The sequence below is a fragment of the Marmota flaviventris genome, chromosome 1 (genome assembly GCF_047511675.1).
Source record: "Marmota flaviventris isolate mMarFla1 chromosome 1, mMarFla1.hap1, whole genome shotgun sequence".
Lineage (NCBI taxonomy): Eukaryota > Metazoa > Chordata > Mammalia > Rodentia > Sciuridae > Marmota > Marmota flaviventris.
Window position 1 is genome coordinate 31,332,923 of NC_092498.1, and position 22,048 is coordinate 31,354,970.

Sequence of the window (22,048 nt, forward strand, 5' to 3'; positions counted from 1 at the left end):
TATTATCCTTAGTGGTTTAATGTCTATAGGAAGGCAAAGCCTAGAACTCAAAGGCACTGATGTGCTCCAGTCAGACATAAGTGGGAAGCATGTTCCCTGAATTCAGAGATCCTGCTCTATGTCCTTCACATTCTACATAAAATTTATTTAAAAAATATTTACTGGGCTGGGACTGTAGCTCAGTGGTAGAGCACTTTCCTAGCATGTGTGAGGCACTGGGTTTGAGACTTAGCACCAAATATAAATAAATAAAATAAATGTCCATTTACAACTAAAAAAAAATTAAAAATATTACATTTTTCTTATTGCCTTTAACAAAATTTAAAAACTTTACCTTTTAAATTATGAAATCTAGAGAGAGCTTTTATATTTTATTTTATATAAGTTCTCATACCCACACCACTATTTCAATATAACCCCTCAGAAGTAGATACAGATAAAAATGTAAGGTTTACCACTTTAGATATTTCTTTGTTCACGTAGATGTGTGTAGAATGTACAATTTTATTTAAAAAGGGTCTGTCCATTTAGAAGTATTCTCTGGAGACTTCCATTTTTCTTATGATGAGTATTAGTCCGTGTTGATATGTATAGATCTGTCTCATTCTTTGCTAATGGCTCTGTTGTATAGCACAGTATAAGTATGCCATAAATCTTTATCTATTCCCTCACTGATTGGTATTTAGATGATATTCATCTTTTACATATTACAAATAATATTACAAGAAACATCCTAGATGTACCAAAAGACTTAAAGGTAGACTTGCATTTCTGTTGGATGGTTAATAAGTAGAAATATTAGGCAAGAGCACACGCAAATTGTAATTTTGACAATACTACATTTTCTACATTCCCTTGATTATTAAGCTAAATCTCTTTTATCAAAATGATCTTAACCACTTGGTTTTTCCTTCATAACTTTCTGACTTATAATTTTTTCTCATTTAAAAAAATTGGGTTATTATTGATATTTTTTATTTTTATTTTTATTTTTTTGGTACTGGGTATTGAACCTAGGGGAGCATAACCACTGAGCCACATCCCAAGCACTTTTTTATATTTTATTTAGAGACAGGGTCTCACTGAATTGTTTAAGTCCTTACTAAGTTGCTAAGGCTGGCTTTGAACTCACAATCCTCTTGCCTCAGTCTCTGACCTACTGGGATTACAGGCATGAGCCATGTCACCTGGTGCTTAAAAAATTTTTATTTACAGGAACTCTTTGTACCTCAGTACAAAGTTTAATAACTTAAATTCTAGATTCAGGGAGATCAGAGTTTAAATCTTAGTCTTGCCTCTTTTTTGCTAGGTGATTTTGGCACTTTATCTAATGTTTCTAATTCTCTGAGTGGTTATATACAGAAAGAGGATAATAAGAGCATGTGCTGGTAGTTTTCTTTAAATTTTTTAATTGACAAAGACAAATTACATATTCTTATGATATACAATTTGATGTTTGGAAATAAGTTTATATTGTAGAAGGCTAAGTCAAGCTACTTAAAATATTCAAGAAAAATGGTAGTTTCTTTTTTGAGTCTTAAAAATAATGCAATAATTGTAAGCTTTAGAAGGGCGCTTGTTATAGAATGTGGGCTCAATAAATATTATTTGTTTTATGTGTTGTGAATGCTCTTTCCATGCTGTTGTTGTCTTAGAATTTTAAGAAATTATCACTATGTAGAAATTTTACATTAATAGTGGTCTTGTGGTAGTTGCCTTGAAGCCCCACTATAGAAGGATGGGAGTAGAGTAAACTGAAAGGCATAGCTAAGTGGTGCTAGTGAGCTCCAGAGCTTGCCCAACAGTATCAAAATCATCTGGGAACTTCCTAGATACTAGAAGTGCAAATTATTGGGCCCCACCTTAGACTAAATCAGAATCTCGAGATGGGACCTGTGATTGTGTTTTTACAAGCCCACCAGTTTTTTTCTGGTGTAGAATGAAGTTTGAGAACCACTGCAGTATAGAGAAGGGAATGTTGGAATGAGCTGGGAGATTAAAAACTTCTGATTTGGCAAGTAATAAAATCCTTGTCCCTATTGTCTATGTCAATGAGAGGAGGATAAAGCAGTTGAGAGCTAGGAATGTAGCTCAGTGGTAGAGTGCTTGCCTAGCATGTGTGAGGTGCTGGGTTTGATCCCTAGCACTGCAAAAGGAAGAAAAAAAAGTTTAGAAAATTTGTTAAGACCGGCAGCAAACTTTTAAAAACTTTAAAAATTGTCAGGCAAGTTTCAACAGATTTCTCCTTCTTCCCAAGATTCACACATACAAACCAGACTATCCCAAGGACAGACCTTCTTAATTGGGTATTGACAAGCCAAAACTTTCCTATTTCTCCCTCTCAGTCCCTAAGACCCAACAAATGGGTTACCACAATTTCTCTCCAACGAAATGGGCTGATCTGGTTTTTCTGAAGCTGGCCTATGAAGAAGACCCTTTCACAATGTGGGGGTTATGCACCAAGTCCTTTGCCCTCTTGTGGCTTATCAAAATGACTTAGTTATATTATAAATCAAATCTGTTATCTCATCCAAAATGTTTCCATTACTTGAAATAAACCTGCAGGCCCAAAGATAAATGATGTGTCTCCTCTTCTCACCTTTAATGGTGGTGGTGAGGCTCTGACAAGATACACGGTACTTAAAAAACACTTTGAATATTCCTACAGTGACCGTTAATGGACCAAAATCAATCTTGGAAGCAATATTTTGGTCTTTGAAACATAAATATTTTAAAGCCATTTTCACGAATTGGTGTAGCAAAGAGATTGTCAAAATTGTCTTCCACTGGCTCTCTCCCACTTCTCACTGGTGTCTCTGTCTCTTGTGTAGCTCTGAACTTCCCTTTGGAGATCTAGCCTTGTTATCATCCCTGTCTGGCTGACACACCATGTGACAATTTCTCTGCTGCAAATGTGCACCCTAAATCACATGAAGATATAAAACTTAATTAATAAGTGCTACATCCTTTAAGTTCAAAATACTCACTTTCACAATACAGTGTACATTCAGCATATACTTGTCTCTGAATATATTAGAAACAGCTGTTCTAATCCAGGTCTCTTAGTAGCTCCAAAGGAGAGATGAAAGGCTTAAGAGTATGCTACATTAGGGGAAAAACAAACCCTTCTAAAAGAAAGGAAAAGGAATTGTTTTTCCTTCCCCATTTGCTCGTTCTGAGGACTGAACTATGGCATACTTCTGCTTTCTCTTTAAAAAGACAGAACCTTTTATTCTTTAGGATTATGACCAAAATAAAGCTTTGACTAAGGAATCGGTGAGTGCCCACATTTTATATTCTCCTGCTGTCAAAGTCCCGCTTTACCCTACAAAGAGTAAGTCACTCTCCAGGTAACTTAAACTAAAAATAAAAGAAACTGAAACAAACAACACACTATCAGTGTATCTGTAATTTAGGTAAATATGCCTGCTGTTATACCCCTGTCAATGAAGCTTCTTTAATAGATATAAAGATTGTTGGTTCTCTTTTAAATTTTATCATCCCATTAAACTAGTGGCCTTCAGTTACTGCTTTCTTTATGCACTACAGGACCTTACTTGTCAAAGCATCTGGAAATCTTTTACAATTTCTATACCTATTTGTATTTGTTTTAATGTTCCTCTATTGGTTTGATTCGTACAATAAATCATTTTACATTTCATCTGATGTTCCTACTGAGAAGTTTATGGGCTGTGCTTATGTGGACAAGGACATCTAAGACACACACTTACAGAATGATGGAGAAACATTTAAATCAATGGGATTTCTCAGGTGCTTACCTGAATTGTGGCATAGGACAATAAAACACACAGTTTGGGATTTGTAGAAAATTTTGGGTGAGGGATAACCAAAAGAAGGATTGGGATGTGGGTAGAGTTGGGTTCAAGCCCTAACTCTGTCGCTTAACTAGATGAGCTTATATCTGAGTGATCATTTTCTCATCTGTAAAATGAGGATCATAATAATTATAAAAAAAATATATACAAGGGCTGTGGGTGTAGCTCAGTGGTGGAGTGCTTTTTTAGTATGTGTGAGGCTGATCCTCAGTACCATTAAAAGGAGAGTAAAAAGAAAACCTTCAAATAGATAGCAGTTATTGATGGCTGTCTGCCTTATGCTGTGCTTGGTGCTTTTCTTACATTATTTTAAATCCACAAAATAATTTATTTATTTATTTTCTTCTTCTTCTTCTTCTTTATTTTTTTTTCCCCAGTGTTGGGAATTGAACACAGGGCAAGTGCTCGGCTGCTAAATTATGCTCCTTACCCTGGAATAATCCTTTGAGAAACAAATGATTCTTTCCGTAAAGGAGACAGAAGCTAAGAGAGGCCAAATAATACTATTATACTACTAATGAGGAGTGGATCCTAAAGACTACCCCCTTACTGAGCACTGCCTCATGCCAGAGGAGAGAGAAGATCCATGACCCTGAACGTGAACGTTCTTAGGCACAATGCACATCACTCAACCAGAACATAGGCGTTTTGTACATGGAGCATGAGACTCTGTAAAAGTCTATATATACGTGATAGTGCCATTCTCTAAACATAACCAGCTTCCTTAAAAATGCTTTAAAGTGGTACTATAAAGTGGTACTCACCAGCATAAGGGCAAATGAGTGGATATACTTTGGATACTGCCCTTTATTACAGCCTTCTTTTGCTTTTTCAGAAGCATTCAGATTTTTAAATTTTATAAATAAATACAACTTCTCCCTCATTTTCCCCAGTGGGAGGCAGAAGCAATCAGGTTGAAAACTTTTTAGTTTTTAATAAAAAATATTTTAAAAACAACTCTCATCTACTATCACTAACATTAGAGAAAAAGAAGGGACATTTGTGTGTTAGAGCAAAGTGCCATCCTTTAAATTGAACACACTTTGTGGTAAGAGAAACTCTTGGCTTTGGCTTTGACTTTTTCATTTTTGCTGCCAGACACTGTAACTCTGGTATGGGATCAGCACAGGGCATCAGACTGCTTAACAACAACCATTTTAGGTTAAAAGTCATGTGGGATACTGAGCAGCAAACAAACCTGGGTGAGAATGCATGCTCTGCCTCCAGGAGGAGTGCGGGACACTGATTCAGAGGGTGGCTGTGTGTTTGGTTTCAGTCCTACCTCTGCTTCTAGGTACTTATCTTTCAGGATGGTTTCTAAGCCTCACTATTGCCTGAAAGTAAAATGGGTATAATAATAATACTTGTGAGTATCATGAGCATTAAATGGGACAAACTTTCAGAATAAACCCTTAATAAAGGTTAGTTTTAAAATAGTCTCATGATTAACATATTACTGTTAATAATTATTAAAATTACTATTATATTCTTCTTCCCTTTTTTTTTTTTTTGATAACTGGAATTAACCCAAGAAGTTAATCATTTAACCACTAAGCCACATCCCCAATCATTTTTTTTTAATTATTTTTATTTTTATTTTGAGACAGGGTTTCTCTAACTTGCTGAGGCTGGTCTTGAACTTGTGATTCTCTGGCCTCAGCCTCCTGAGTGCTAGAATTATAGGCATGCGCCACCACGCCTGGCTTCTTATTTCTTATAATTAATTAATTTAGCTTCTTTGATTCTGTAAAATGGAGACAAAAGTATACCTCACTCTCAAGATTACTGTGCAACCTAAATAAGATAATTTGTACAAAGTTGGGCATATATTTATCCGAACCCCAATAACAATATGTGCTATCTACTCTAAAACTCTATTTACAAATGTTGTGAAGGAGAAAGAACAAAATGAAAAAAAAGTCACAATATACAAACAAACACAATTTCTAGCTTGGACACAATGGATAATGGATAACATCAATTCAACTTAATTTCTCTCCTTCCTGACTCTACATTTCCAGGTGTCCATCAGTGTAGGCAACTCGGGGTGGGGAGCACTCGAGGTGCATTCATTTCCCACACCTACTGCCTGCTAGTCATCATTATGTTATGTCTGGAAACTTACTCCTTCTTTGATTTAATGTGGGGTGACATCTGGCCAGCTGGAAGATTCTGGACAGTGATAAAGTGAAATGGGTAAAATCAGCCTAACTTACTGAATCTTGGCTGTTCAGTAATGTCCTAGTAATTTTCTAATTCCTGGGAATTAGATAATTTAATGTAAAGCAGTTAGTTTCCAAATCAGTGTTCTTTTACTCCTTCACTATTCTTAGGCTGAGCCGTAGTGGGGCAGGGGGGAAGCCTTTGACCAAAACACATTACACAATGGAATGTAAAAACACTTACACAGTAAATAAAAGAGTTTAAAAAGTAAATTAAAAAAAAAAAACTACATATGAGATGAGAAAGTAACTGCAAATATGGTAAATAAATTTAAATATAGTAATAGTAAACAGAAATCACTTTTAAAAGGCTGAGTAGCCTCAACATTCTTGAAGGACAGTTTCCTTTGGGTATTGGGCAGACCCCTCCCTGTCTCTGGTGCCTGAGTACAAGGAGTGCCAATGTAGTCACCCCACAGGGAAATGAGACCATTCGGAGCACATGGAAAAGACTTGCCATGCTCCAAAATAGATCTTGGAAAGTTTATCATCTCCAAATGAGTGAACAGGAAACTTGACCATTTTTAGACTAATTAAAATTCAATGTATTTTTACTTGCCATTTTGGGGTCACATTTTTTTTTCTTCCACATCATTGAAACCACATATACCATGGGTTTCTGACTAATTTTCATGTAAGTAATCAAAATATAGTTTTGAAATTCTATTTAAAGCCATGTTTTCTTAAGTGTTGCATTTTGCATTTTTCAGTAGAAATTGGACCTTTGAAGTAATAAATCAGATTGTTTGCATGAACCAGGCATTTTATGAATGAGCTTGTCAGCTTGGCAAAACATGATTTCCCCTTCTGATAAACCACAATGCAGAGTGGAATACTATAAGCATGGTATTATAGTCCCATGATAGCTGCAGAGATAATATTTAGAATAAACAAAAAAGGCTAGTATTTGATTCCCTTAATTTTCTAAGAACAATAGAGAAATCCAGGGACCTGCTGGATTTTGCTGTTCAAAGACAAAAATAAATAAATAAATAAATTCAGGAGTGAAAGACATTTTACATTATAATCACAAGATTATGACTGTCATAAATCATAACAATCACATTTCCCTTTTCTGATTTACTTACATTATAGAACCAGATCTCCTTGGTTTCATTTCTGAATCCATTGTGTATTAGCTGTGCATTCTTCTGTAGACTACTTACCTCTCTGTGCTTCATTTTCTTCTTTTATAAAAAAAGGATAATAATATTACTTACCTTAGAGGCTTGCTGTGAATATTAAACACATTAAAGTCCAAAAAAGGCATAGAATATGACTGGCTCATAGTAAGTGCTATGTAAGTGTTAGTTATCACTATTATTATTATTATTATTGAAATATTTCAATAAATCTACTTTGTATCTAATATTTCTTGTAATTTTTAAAACAGGCTTTTCTTAAAGATCAAAAAAATATAGAGGGATGAGGCTGTGACTCAGTGGTAGAGCGCTTGCCTCGCATGTGTGAGGCACTGTGTTCGATCCTCAGCACCACATAAAATAAATAAACAAAATAAAGATATTGTGTCCATCTACAACTAAAATAATTTTTTTAAATGGGGAAAAAACCTTGTTGAGATTCAGATATTGATTGAATCTTGACACTTGATTCTGTTTAACTATGATCCATTTAAGTCCCAACACCATCATTGAATTTCTGAGACTCTCAGGCACAAGTCAGTATAATGACAGGGCACATTTCTTCTTTCAGGTAATTTTCCCAGTGCATGGTATCTTGCAGGTACTGGATATTAAGTTTTTAATTATACTCCAGTATAAAGATTCAAATTTGGTAATAAAGACACAAACTCATTTGAGCAAAGAACATATAATTATCATTGATGATGCATTTTTTTTTTCCTGAAGGGAGTCAGGGTTTATTGTACTATGACATTATCTGCAGAAAACAGTATTTGTGAAATAGAGTAAAAGAAAAGTAATTGATTTGGGGTGGGGCAGTAACAAAAGGGGGCTGAGGGAGATATTGTGGAAAGACTCACCCCACGATGGGGCTTTTCCTTAGGAAGGCATGCTTGGGAATAAGGGGGATTTGACAGGAGTTTCAGGTACTGGACAAACTTCAGGTGAAGGAATGTCAGAGGCTGGCTCTGACTCTTATACAGTGTAGTCCAGAGCCACTCTTATTCATGTTCCGTTCTTCTTAAGTTCAGCTAAAGTGCATGAGGCATGTACTTTTCTAAATGCTTATAGCTGGAGAGCCTGGATGTGCAGCAGAAGGCTGGAGTTCTCACGGTATAGAAATACCACCTACTGGTGGGGAATTATGTCAACTCTGTTTCCCCTCTTTAATGAAAGTGTCAGATCCCTTATCTTTAATAAAGGTAAAATATTAGTTATCAAGAGAATAAATGGCATCGCTCCAAAGGTAAAAATGCCTCTTTAACAAATTAAAATGCAGCTCACCAGGACCATAACTTTCAATTTTGATATTTGTTGACATCAAGCTCCTACTCCTCAAATATGCCCAGGTATTAATATTTCAGTAGCTGGGAAGAAAAGCCAAGTTTCTCATTGACCTTCTAATCACTAAAATAATACATCTAATTTGCAGCAATATATATTTTCCTCATGGGATGCTTTAAAATCACTTTCATTTTGAATGGGAAAAGAAGCAACCCAGTAAATTCTTATTTTTTTCTGAACTGGCCCCGGAGCAACAATGATCCTTCACCTTGCTGGGGTTTTGCCTTAATGTTATCTTTGCAGTCTATGTGATATTAGGAATGAAAAAGTGTTCTAATATTGTCCTGACCTTTTGGCCCTGTAGTAGGCCCAGGAAAGAAAGTGCTTAAGCGATTTGCATTATTGCGTGCTCCGTGCCAGGAACTTCTTTGAATCTTGGGCTAAAGAGATCCCATTTTAATAGCCATAAACATCGACCTTATTCACGATACCTTCTCACACTTGCCAGAATTCTACCTGTCCCACTTAAGGTTAGAAACAAATAATTATGCTGAAGGTTGGGTTAATTAATGTGTGAGTCAAGTCAATTTAAAATTTAGATTTGGCCGCCGTACAAATTGCCTTCCCTTTCCCCTTATTGCCTGAGTTGATTTGATGAACACCACCCAAGGGAGGAAACCTCAAACAGCAAACTATATTTTTTTAACAAATTATTATTATTTGTTATTAAAAATATATTCTACCTCACAGTCATGGGATAAATTTTGTTACTTTGGAGCTCCATGGAAGGAGAAATAAGAGTTTTTGTATTTGGCTGGTACCAAACATATGTCTATTTATAATTAATGAATAATAACTACCTAATAGATATAGATTTGGTCAGACAACAGAAACCTAAAATTCTAGAACTGCATCACATTTTGCAATTTTTATTGCTGTGCAGGAATATCCTGGATGCATTTAGCTATCTCAAATGTCCATTTAAGATAGGTGTGAGCCTGGAAATATCAGGCTCTTCCAAAGGGCTGGAAATTGGTTATTGGTACAGTCAAAGCTCCTGCAGCCCCGTCGGGTTGAAGAGGTTGAAAGCCTCCAAAGAGACTGGTTGAAATGCCAGTGAGGAGGAGCTCCTAATCCCATCCGTTAGTAAAGGCTCCAACCATACAAGACAATAAAATAGATCTTTAAGTCACCGTCAAATGCCATTTAACTGTGGTGACAGAGTGAGCACAGGCTTTTGATCTTAGGTAAACTTAGATTTTAGTCCTAGCTCTTCCACCTTGTGAATTTTGGAAAGTTCTGTGGAGTGGGCTTGATAATGTCCCATATGAAGTGACTGAATATCTCTGTATCCAACCATAGCAGGGTCTCAATGAATTGTAGGTGCTTTTGTTACTATTTTGTTATAAAGTCTAAACTTTTGTCCTTAAGTCTGTGAGGTGTTAGCTCACAGAGGTTCATTTTTTTTTTTTACACAATTTAGAATTAATTGCTGCTAGGTCTCTTGTTTATATAGGGAAATATGAAGGAAAATTTTGGCATTTTCCCCAGATATATATGGAGGTATAAATATCACCCAAGCAAGTTCAGTCTAGTGAAAAAGGTAGAGGAGAAGTAGAGGTAGAATGTCTTTCGGCGTCCATGGCGGACTGGTTCCAGGACTCCCTATGGATGCCAACATCTGCGGACACTAAAGTATCATAAAGTGGCATAGTATTTGCATGCATATCCTCCTATATACTTTAATATATTTAGATTGCTTATAATACCTGATAAAATGTGAATGCTACGTAACTAGTTGCTTTACCACATTATTTAGGTAATAATGACAGAAAGAACAGTCTGTACATACTCCGTATAAATGCATTTTTTCCAAATATTTTCAATCTGTGAGTGTAATTTTTTTTCCAAATATTTTTGATCTATATCAGGTAGAATTCACAGATATGGAGGTTCCACTGTAGGTACTTTGTGACTATGAAGCATAAAAGGGATGCTGGGGAGAGTTCTGCATGCTTAAATTGAATGCTATATTGTAAATATGTGAGCTATGTTTTAAATGCTCTTTAAAGAAAACAGGCTTGTCTCCTTAGGTTCATACCAACTCAAGCCTGAAATAGGAGAATGGGTAGAATAAGGCTCAAAATATAAATGAATTATTGATTCGAAGGAAGTATCAAAGCTCTGGGCAACAGCTAGTTAATACCTTAAAAGCAGAAAACTCTTAAGCTTCAACGTGTCAAAAATCACTTCAGGGGAAAAAGATGCACCATCATTATGATCAAATTTAGATAAGTTTTATTTAACTTATTTCACTTGAGAGAAAGAGTCTCTGGTGTGTGTTGGAAAGATCGGATAAACAGATGATTCTGTCCTTTGTAACCTAGTTAGAAAATGAGAAAAATCAACAGATATCTGTAACAAAGAGGCATAATTTGTGATCCAAAAATTAGCATATTTGACTTAAAAAATTTACCTGTACAACTTTCAAGTACTCAAACATTCTGGGAAATATTTTGTGTATGTGAAATACTAGGATTTCTAGATGATCATCTTTGAGGGCTGGGTTTTATAAAACCTGCAATTTTTTTTTGTCACAATATGCTATTATAATAAAGAGATTGAGAAAGTTTATTTCAGTAAACAAGTAGCAAAAGGAAGAATACATGAAGGTAAATATGGTATATATTTTATATGTGCACATACACACACACACACACACTTGCACACACACACAGAAGCTCCCATATATGGGACTCTGGGAACTGTTAAGGACATCCGAATGTAACATCACATTTTGTTTGAGGGGTCACTGGCTGTCCAGAAAAGGATAAAAGAAGGAAGCAACATTTCAGATAAACTTTACGAGACCATACAATTTCAAGAAAGAATAAGAGGTGCATCTCAAACTGTCTGAAATTATTGTGCACGGCATCTCCATTTCCTCATTTCCATTTATTCCTCAACCACACCCAACCACTTCTGAATTAAGTCCAGCTGTGATCTCTTCTCATCCCACCTTGTCTACTGGTTACTCCCCGGAGAGGTGCTCCTGTTCTGTCTCTGGCTTCCATAAAGCTACTCACCCCCTCCCTTCCTCTCATCTTTTTTTTTTGCCTGCTTGTTTTCCATTTTTCCCTTTTAAAAATTGGCATTCTGCAGAGTTCTCTTAGATGTCTTTCTTTTCTTTTGAATTTTCTGCCTGATTTTTTTCTGTCCTTTTTTTCTCTTTCTTCCTTTCTTATGCTTCTCCATTTGTGATACACTCCATTCCTGGGCCGTGGGCTGTTACAGACATACATTGCCCAAGCCTATGTCTCTAGTATTGAGTTCTCTCTTGAGGTACAAATTTCTATATCTACTTCTATTAAATATATGGATAAGCCAAATCATTTTTTTTTCTCAAATTCAACTTTTTTTCTTCTCTCTCTAGAATATTCCTTGTCAGGACATGATGAATGACTTATCTATTTAGTTATCTATGAGAGAAACATGGAATTCATCATACGATCGGCCGTTTCCCTCATTCATCCACCTTCAAATCCTACAAAGGCTACCTTTAAAATCATCTGTTTTCTTTACCCAACAAGGTGGCCTTAATTGTTGCTTATCTTATCTTGCAATAAGGCTCTGGGCTTCCCATTAATTTGTAAACACCCAGCTTTTGCCCCTTTTGTTCTAATATTTCTCCTGTTTTTTGTTTTTAAATTTTTTTCCATAAGAATGATCTACCAGAATGGTAAATCTGATTATTTCAGTCCCCTACATGAGATCCTTCAAGGACCTCCCTGTCTTTGGGATAAAATGTAATCCCGTTAGTGCAGCAGGCATGCAAGCCCCTTAGCATGATCTGGGCTCTGCAAACCCCAGTGAGCAACCAAAACACCTGCGGTTTCCCAAATCACCATGTTGCTTCCAGGGCTTTTTTACAACTTGGTGTCCAGCCCGTAGCATACCTCATGTCTTCCCCTCTTTATTCATCTTATTGTGTGTCCTTGTTTCAGTCTCGAATCATGTCCCCTTTAGGGTCAGCTCCCTAGAAAGCTTTCCCGAGGCCCCGGGTAGGTGCCTTTTCTCTCTGTATCCCGGGCACCAGCTACATTTCTCTGTTGCTTTACATACCAGCCGGTTGTATAATTGTTGGTTTGTCTGTCTCTTCCAGTCCCTGCGAAGCCAGTAACTATAATTTGTCATCATATCCTCTGACTAGGACATAATAGGCATTTAGTAAGTATTTATTGAGTTTTAAAATATGAGCAAAGCTGTCAGGATGGAAATTTGTTAGATGTGTTAGGGGGAATGATTAATACATTCTAAAGGATGGTGGCCGGTAAAATTTGAAATGCTGAATTCCGAACCACCCAGACAAATAAAGGACAGGGACTGGACTGGAGCTGCAGAGCAAAATGAAAACTAAAATAAAACAGCTTGGTAAACGAGCCACTGATGTAAAGGGCTTCATACACGCACACACACATACACACATACCCCAATTGTGAGGCAAGAGAATATAAACTGAGGCTAACAGGAGGCAGGGGCACAGGGTTCAAGGCGAAGTACGGACCCCAAGTCTGGAGTTAATTATTTAAGCATAACTACAGCTCCAGAACCAGAATTAGGGAGCTATTGAGGTCTTCTACCTGTCATGTATAGAAAAGATACAATGTAATTATATATATATATATATATATATATATATATATATATATATATATATTTTTTTTTTTTTTTTTTTTTCCATTTTCTTTTTTTTTTTTTTAATTTTTTATTGTGGGTTGTTCAAAACATTACAAATTTCTTGAGAAGAACATTTTAAATACTAGGCTGAAGAGGGGCTCTAAGTCCTTGGACAATCACTGAATGTTTATGAATAGAAGATGACAAAATCCGAGCTCAGGAAACAAGTCTGACCATGTTGTAGAATGATGAATTCAGCACACAGAGTAAATGTGACTGAATATTAGGAACATAGTTAAGTATTTTACTAATGGAAATAAAAACTTAGAGGGATGGCAGTGAAACTGTGAGGACAAAAAAAAAATATAGCATCTGCCAGAAAATTTGGAATGTCCTTGACGAGAAGGAAGAGAGGTATTTATTCATTTGCAAATAGGAATTTTAGTGCAATAAAATTGTTAAATACTGATTAGAGAAACAGGAAGTATATCACAAACCAGGTACTTTATTTCTCTAAGAATTAACTCTTTAGGTTTAGAGTACCTGTGTTACTCTTGTACAAAGAATACTAATTCATATGCCATTTTTAATAGAGATTTTATTTGAACAATGCAGAGTCTTATACCTCAGGCATCCACAGGTAGCAGGTATGGGGCAGCTGTGGAGTTGAAGGCAGACAGAAGGAAGCTCAGCCGGCACCAGTTGGGTATATCTTGCTGAGTCAGCGCCCTGTATTAAAGACTTTTACCTGTATTCCTGGATCCACTCTTCCTTCTATAAAAACTATTTTTTTTTCTTTAAAAACAAAAGAAAAACTCTATCCCAAGCAGATTAAAAAAAAAAAACAATTCTAGAAAATTGGACTCAGATGCATTGAGAATTAGGTTCTGATGACATTTTCTACTGATTCTTTCTCAATATCCCATTCTCATGATTCACTTATAAAATAAAAATCTAAAGATCTGAAATATCTTAATATTATGGGATTTCTGACCTCAAAAATCAAAGCCAGAAATATATGGGAATATGTTTCTGTATTTTGATAAAATTGGAAACAAATAAATATCATTGTGACAACATAAAACATTATCACTTGAAAAGCATATAGCTGTCATACAAAATCATGCTCTTAAGTATGGATTCTCATCCATTTTAATTATAATTGAATGGAATATTCTATGTATGCATTGGTCATTTTCTACTGAACACAAAATCCTTGAAGACGGGGATATAACTTATTTATTTGTATATTATCAGACTTAGTATGATGCTTGGCATATGATAAACAACCAAAATGTATTTTCTGAAAAATGACATTTTAAAAAATATAACACTTACAAAGAACAGACTATGAACCAGGCACCTACCCAGGTGCTTTACAAATATTAACTCATTAAATCCTCACTAAAAGAAAATCCTCACTTTACAAAGGAAATTAAGGGAGAAAAGACTAAATTAGTTTCCCGAATCACGCAAGTAGAAAGAGATAGAGCCAGCAGTCAAACCCAACAGAGCCATGCCAGAATCTGTGCTCTTAACCTATACTGCTTTAAAATAAATGTTGCCCTTAAAATTTTTAAAAAATATAAATATGCAATATAATTGCCCTTAAAACAAAATGCAAACATACAAAAATGCCATGTTTTGTTACATCACTGAACTCAGAATAAGAAGGCTTGGGTTCAAATACATCTTCAACTTACTTGGTTTGTGGCTTTGAACAAATTCATTAACCTAATGGGTCCTCAGTTTTCTCATATAAAATCTGAGTAATAGCTTGTCCTTATAAGCCTCATAAGTGCAGTCGGAGCTTATACCTCTTCATTTTTGTGACAATACTAGAATATAATCGGCACCCAGAATAGGTTAATTGGCATGCCAAGAAGAATAATACCATTTCCTCTTTCCTTCTTTTCAAAAAAGGTACATATGTACACATTATACATCAGGTATGCCTTATTAAAATGAGATCAAATTTTGTTTGCATTATTTTTAAGATCTCTTAGAGATAGAGTTCCTAGAGCTAAAACATTTTCTAGATAGCCAAATAAGCTTCAAATTCAATAGCTAGTTTTCTGGGGGGGGGGGGGGAAGTATTTCCTAGAAGCTGTTATGGTTTAAATAGCTGACATCAAATAAGATCTCTTTCTTCTAATTAGGAAGTCAAGTTATATATACTTATGGAAAAACCACAAGCAACATTTATTTTTATCAGCACGCTCTGACATTAAGTGGCTCTATCAAAACCAAAGATTAGATCAGCAAAACAACAAACATGATTTTTTTTTTTATTTTATGTCAATCAAGACCCCCCAACTTTAACGGGCTATATCAAATCTATTGGAAACCATCTTGGTCAGTGGCTCTCGGTCCTGGGTACATATTACAATCACCTAGAGAAATACATCAAAATGCAGACCCCTTTCTTGGATATTCTGACTTAATTGGCTTGGGGTAGAGTCGGCATCCATATTTTTGTGAAAATTTTCCAATTGATTCTAATTTGTAGCCCCAGTTGAGAACACTGGTTTAGGCTGTTATTGCAAACATCACCGGTCTCCTATTCCCATTTCACTTATATTTAATAAAAACAACAGGAGATAATATTTTAATTCATGTTAAAGTATTATAAAAAAGAGTCCGAGAGGTTCACCAAGAATAAAGCTGCCACGGCACAACCACACTAATATTTAGCTCTCTTCCTTCAACTGATTAAAGCAAAGGCAATCTTTATCCATCTATCACCCTTCATCATCCAAGTTTACAAAATATAAGAAAATGGGAAAGAGAAGACATATTTATATCAGCTAATTTTTTTTTCAACTCCAAACATCATGAAACAATACAACTCTAAGATTATATATTTTTGTGAATCAATTAAAGTGAGGATTTCATGCTTATTATCCTAGAACATTTTACAATATGACTGAATATTATTCTTGTGGCTTTAGTTCCCCATAACAACTATAGATTAGAAACATTGTTTTTGAATCAAAACAAATGCTAGCCGAAGATGTTTTGAGCTGTTAATATATTGAGTAGAAATGAGTGACTGACTTAAACTTAATCAGTGGCAAATCTAATCATATTACTCTTTTTTCATATTTAATATTAGTATATAAAACCAACAATTTCAACTAAAGTTGAGTTCTTTAACTAGTACGTGTTAAGCTAATGACATCCTATTATAAATTGTACTTTATAAACCCCACAGGACAAAAAGCATTCCGACTTTGCCCTTAATGGTAAGCCGGTCAACCCTAATGCATAAAATATTTATTTTTTATGATCATTTAAGATACACTCAAACTTGGATATTCTGCTATTGAAAGACTAATTTCAGGAAAGACACTGTCAAACTGGTTTATTTTGAACATTTTCACTTTCAATTATCCAATAATTTCAATAAATAACCTTGATTAGATGACTTTGCTCAGGTTAACTACAGCAACAAATGGTCATGGTCTCCTGAAGGTCATGGCATCTTAAGAGTCTGGCATATAGCACATAAAATTAAAGCTAGATAATTTTATATAGAACTTTTCTTAGGTCTATTTGTTAAATAAAGTCAGCATGATAGGTTAAAAAATGAAATTGGATTGTTGACGTTTTTACTTTGACTGGATATCCTTGAACCTCAGGGAAAATGAATGTTTCGTGGAGAGAAATTAATTTGTTAGAGATTTTCTTGATGTCTTTCACCCCGGCTTGGAAAGAGCATCATGAAAAAGAGTACTCTTTTGGAAACTATGCACACAACATATTTTTCCTAATAGGTGTGAAGAATGGCTGCTATGCATAAATGATTGTTGGAAAATAATTCTCTGTAAAACATGACTAAACAAGCAACTCCATTCACTACTGTACTCATTTCCAATTTCAGAACAACACGACACATCTTATAGATGCTGATGTTATCTTTTTGTTAGTTAATAAATACATTTTGAGAAAAATCTACAACTTTAAGCGCCATCATTATTATATCCAATAAACCAGAAAATACAACTTTTGAGAGAAAATTGATATTAACAACACTGTAAAAGTCACGAAATAGTAAGTTTGTAACACCTTCCCAGGATGCCTATTTTTAATTTAATCAAGGTAAAGTGAACCTTTAACATCACAAGCCAACAGAAGTTTTGCAATAAAAAACGCAAAGTGCACTATTAGCCATCCCTGGGACCCCCCAAAGCTTTAAGTCCCCGACATTCCCAGACCCTCCTTACCAGGAATTCTCTCACTGGGCGGCAGGGCACAGCTCAGGTGGTGGCTCTCAGGAACTCAAGCTTCAACGCCCATCTCCCGGACAGGAGATGCCAGCCTCCGGGCGAGGTGCGCGGATGGGCGCACCTCTCCAACCTGGGAAGGTTGGCGACCCGCGAGGCGCAGCCCACCCGGCGTCTGGGGGGCTGGCTTTCCTAGTTGGACATAAAAGCAAACTGCGTTAGTCTTGAGCTCTCCCTCTCCAACCTCCCTCCCGATTTCCTTGCACTTTAATTCTGCCTTAAGTGATGGTTTAAGCCCAGCCTCAGGTTGTACTGTAGCCTAAGAGGCAACAGTCCTTTCCCCAAGCTTGCTGTCTATCTCCCCAAAGTCTGGAAGGCTCACCTTCGCGGCGCCTGCCTCCTCTGGCCCCGCAGTGAAGCTGAGCGCAAACTTCTCCGACTTAAGAGTCTTAATCCGCCCGCGCTCCCGCCCCACCCCCGCCTGCCCGCCTGCCCGCCTGCCCGCCTCCCCACAGGCAGCAGGGAGGTGGCAGCGGAATTGATGAGAGCCAACCCCCCCTCCTTCAAACCCTCCCTCCCGTCAGTCCCCTCCGGTCCCAGGAGAGGGAGGGGCGAGCCGGTGAGCTCTGTGCGCTTCCGAGCCAGCCCCCCTCAGCCTGGCCCGCTAGAGGGGCTGCGCTGGCTGCCCGGCTCCAGCCCAAGCTGGGGCTCACCCTACAAGTCCCCCAGACTCAGGCGCAGCGTAAACACGGAAAGCAGGCGAGGGACTCGAGTTAGACCTTGTGTGGGGAGGTATTAGGGGGCGACAGATTGGGCTGGGAGATTCGTAACCTGTTTTCCCAAGGAGACAGCTTTCTGGGACCCCTGACCCCTCCCCGGAGGATGCAAATTCCAGAGGGAGATGAGCTTCCAAAAGAGATGAGCTACCCCAGAGAACCCTACCCCTGGCTCCTACAGCGGCCACTCAGGGGACAGCACCCACCCGGGAGCCCGTGGAGAGAAGGTTGGTAGTGGGGCGAGGTGGGACGAGGTGGGGTGGGCTTGAGAAGCTAGCCAAGAGCTAGAGTGTAGAAAAAGGGAGCTGGGAGGCAAGGATAAGAAAAGACACCGTGGAGGTCCGGAAAGCCCTGGGAAATCAGAGTTGGAAGGCTGGAGGATCAGGTTGAATTTGGGGGAATAGTGCTCTCCCAATAGAGGGGATGCAGGTGGGCACAGTATCTTAGGGTGAGTGAAAGCAGTGAGGACGGAAAGGAGAGGCAGAGGATGTCTGACTTGATGTTGAAAACTGCGACTCCTCTTCCCCCTCTAAGTCCTCAATGCCAGCAGGAGCCCGGGACAATCTGATTCCAGGCAGGGCGCAGCCGGGGCTGGCAGGCGCACCCTGGGAGGCAGACAAGTTGGTTCCAAGGACAGCCTGCCCTCAACCTCTTTTAGCCCACAGTTGGGTGCAGCAAGGCAGCAGTCAGACACTTTTTCCCTAAGTCTGTTCAAGCGGTGTAGGGCTATGAAAATAGCAGCCCGGGCGTCCCGGGACCGCAAGGTGACTGTGCACCATGGAGGTTACCAACGCTGTCTCCTCCGCGAAAGAAATAAAAAATTACAATAGAACAGGAAGAAAGCCAGACAACAGACAACACAGTACACTTTTCCTGGGCAGTCTGAGGGACTCTTAAGTGCACGGGGCAGTTTCAGGTGACCCAGATGGAGATGGCTAATGCCCTCACTCACCCATCCTGGGAACCCTTGCCTGGAAGATCAATGACTCTAGGCAAAAGATGTGTGTGTCCCTATCCTATTGTGAGCTCTCCTTCCCCAAACCAGAGGGACTACAGGAATTACTAATATGTGTGGTTGGGGACTTTCAGGGTCCCAATAGAAACAGAGTTCAGGGACAGATCATTTCTCCCAGCAGACATTCCAGGGTTTTTTGTCTTTCCAGACTCCCTCCTGTATATGACCCCCCTTCCCTGCCACCTTCAGTCTGGTGACCAAGAGGGCTGTATGTGACTCACCATGCATTCAAGCTCTCAGACACTGCCCCACTGCAGGGGAAGATTCAATTCCTTCACATTCCCTGGATCTAAGTGGGAATGATGTTGTGAGCAATAAGAAATGTGACAAGGAAAAGAGGCTGGACATTTGGGAGAGAAGGGGCTTGCCACACACATTCTCTCTCTCTCTCTCTCTCTCTCTCTCTCTCTCTCTCTCACACACACACACACACACACACACACACAAACACACAGGCAGTAACATAAACAAAACCCATACAAGTAACCCTCCCAATTCAGGATGTAGATACAAATCTTCAGTCTATGTCTTAACATCTGTCCTGGGTTAAATAGCTCCCTGCTTCCGAGTCTCTGTTAACCAGCTAACACCTGACCCTGCCCTCCTTTAAAAATTCTCTTTTGGAATATTAATTACCTTCTTTGGATTCAAACAGCAAAGGATTATTAAAGTTGTTTAAGTATTTTTTTAGTCAACTGCCGGGAGGCCAAACATTGAGAATTTCTCTCTGTTGTATCCCATATTTCTGAAATAACAATGAATTGGGGAGATTATCACCTAGCAAAAGGTCCTGCTGCCCTCAGCACAGGGTGTAGAACAGGCATATAGAGATTTTTCTGCTGGGGGTTAATTTTAGGGCATACTACCTTGCAGTATAATGAGAGCAGCCCGAGATTGTATCTGTAAAGCCACTGACGATATGTGGGTAATAGCCCTTAATTGTAACTCCACAAAACAAAGTCTAAAAATTAGTGAGAAAAACAGCATGGATGTATTATGAAACATTAAATGGTGTGTGGTATATGCATAAGCAACCTAGATTAATTAAAGTGCTAATTGTGTTAGTAATAATTTTGAAGAGAACAAGGAGAATTCTCTGTAGGCAGAAGATTTCAGAAAGGTGACAGCAGAAGCGGGGATCAGGGATGCGACTCTGGTCTCTCAGGAGGACCACATTGACTTTGTATGCAACAGAAATTCACTGAATACTACATTGATTGTGCACCTGTTGGAAACACTTAGAATTACAGAAATATAGCTCTGTTTCTGTCTTAATACTTTCCATTATTTTCTATGTAGACACAGTAAGTCCTTGGAGAGCAGATGTTAACATGGGGATGGTCTAGTAAGAGGAATTGGCATTGTTTTTGGAACTGTTGGGAGATCTGTTACTGAGACCTGAAATCAACCTAGTGGGCACAAGCAACATTGTAAAAAGGAAGTGAAGTAAAATACAAAATAGCAAAGTTACTCATATTTAACAAGCCTGAATATGGTTTCCAGAAACTGGTTTCTCATTTCTATATATGTATGTATACAGTGAGTGGCAAGTGAAGTATATTTCTTGCTGTGAGGCATAATAAAAAATATCCTAAGATATTTTATTAGAGTAAGCCACTCTTCAAACAGAATGCCTTATATTTGCAAATAAGCCTTCAAATAAAATTGGTGCACCAAAGAGACATTCAGGAAATAAGCATCTTAAAATTTGGTAATCATACATTCCTGGTATTTCCATTGATTATTTAAGACCAAAATTCTCTGTCTTTTTAAGACTTGGCTGCTTTCCTTCTGTTTTAAAATTTTCACCTTTGGGCAAATTTACAGAAAAGAACTCTGTTGTCCAATCTTGTTTTCCACATTTGGATCCTGAATAACAGCCTTCAGAGGCCAAGTCCTTTTCTCTCTCCAAGCCCTCTACCCTGATGGCTAAGAAAGTGAAGTCTTGCCACTCACTGTTGTGACCTCCCAACTCTATCTCTTCAGAACAAGTTTTATTCATCTGCAAAACTAGGGTTTGGACCATATCACTTTAATACCTTTATGCTTCTAGAATCTAGTGGCTTTTCCATAAAAATCACTGATAATTTTTAATTGCAGTAAATGGAAGATTGCCTTTCATTAAAGATTAAGTCCACTAAACCCCATTCTTGTTCAAAATGGTAATGTAAAGGAAAATCACCCTGTAGTGACTGAAAAAAGTCACTTAGTTTTATTTTTGGGGAAAAAATGCCTGTTAAATGGATCAGAGTTCTCGGTTTAAAAAGAATTTAGAGGGAAAAAAATCTGACCTCTTTCAGAAATCCAATTCCTAGCTTTAGAAACTCTCAGCAAAGCTTTCCTTACTTTGAAATACAACCCTCATGTGTATGCATCAACAATTTAATGCATACTTAATATACCTATGTCACAACACACTGGGCTCGGCACCCCTGGGGTGCTCAAAGGTTTAATACACAGCCCCTGCCCTCAAGAAGCCCACAATCTAAATGAGGACCATTGCTTCTTCCTCTGGTAGCTGCCGTCAAAACAGACAGTAGTTGGTAATTATCCTTTATGTAATTACCTTTCACAGATTTATAGACCTCACTGTGACAGGGAGAATGATAATTCACTTGGTGAAAAATACATGTTTTCCTTTTGAAACCATTTGAACTCTGGCTTGATAGATCATGCTTTTTGGAAGGAAGTTCCTTGTTTTGATTTTTCACCTCTTTTTCTGAAATAGGGGCTGGTGCATTTGTAGGTTTCTCTTCTCTTTTTGTCTCTTATAGGGGGGCAACATGGTTGTGTATCTCCTGGCAGGGAAAAAAAACAACAAATTCCATTGAACTAGGAAGTGTCTTTCCAGGTTGTACTTACATAAACTT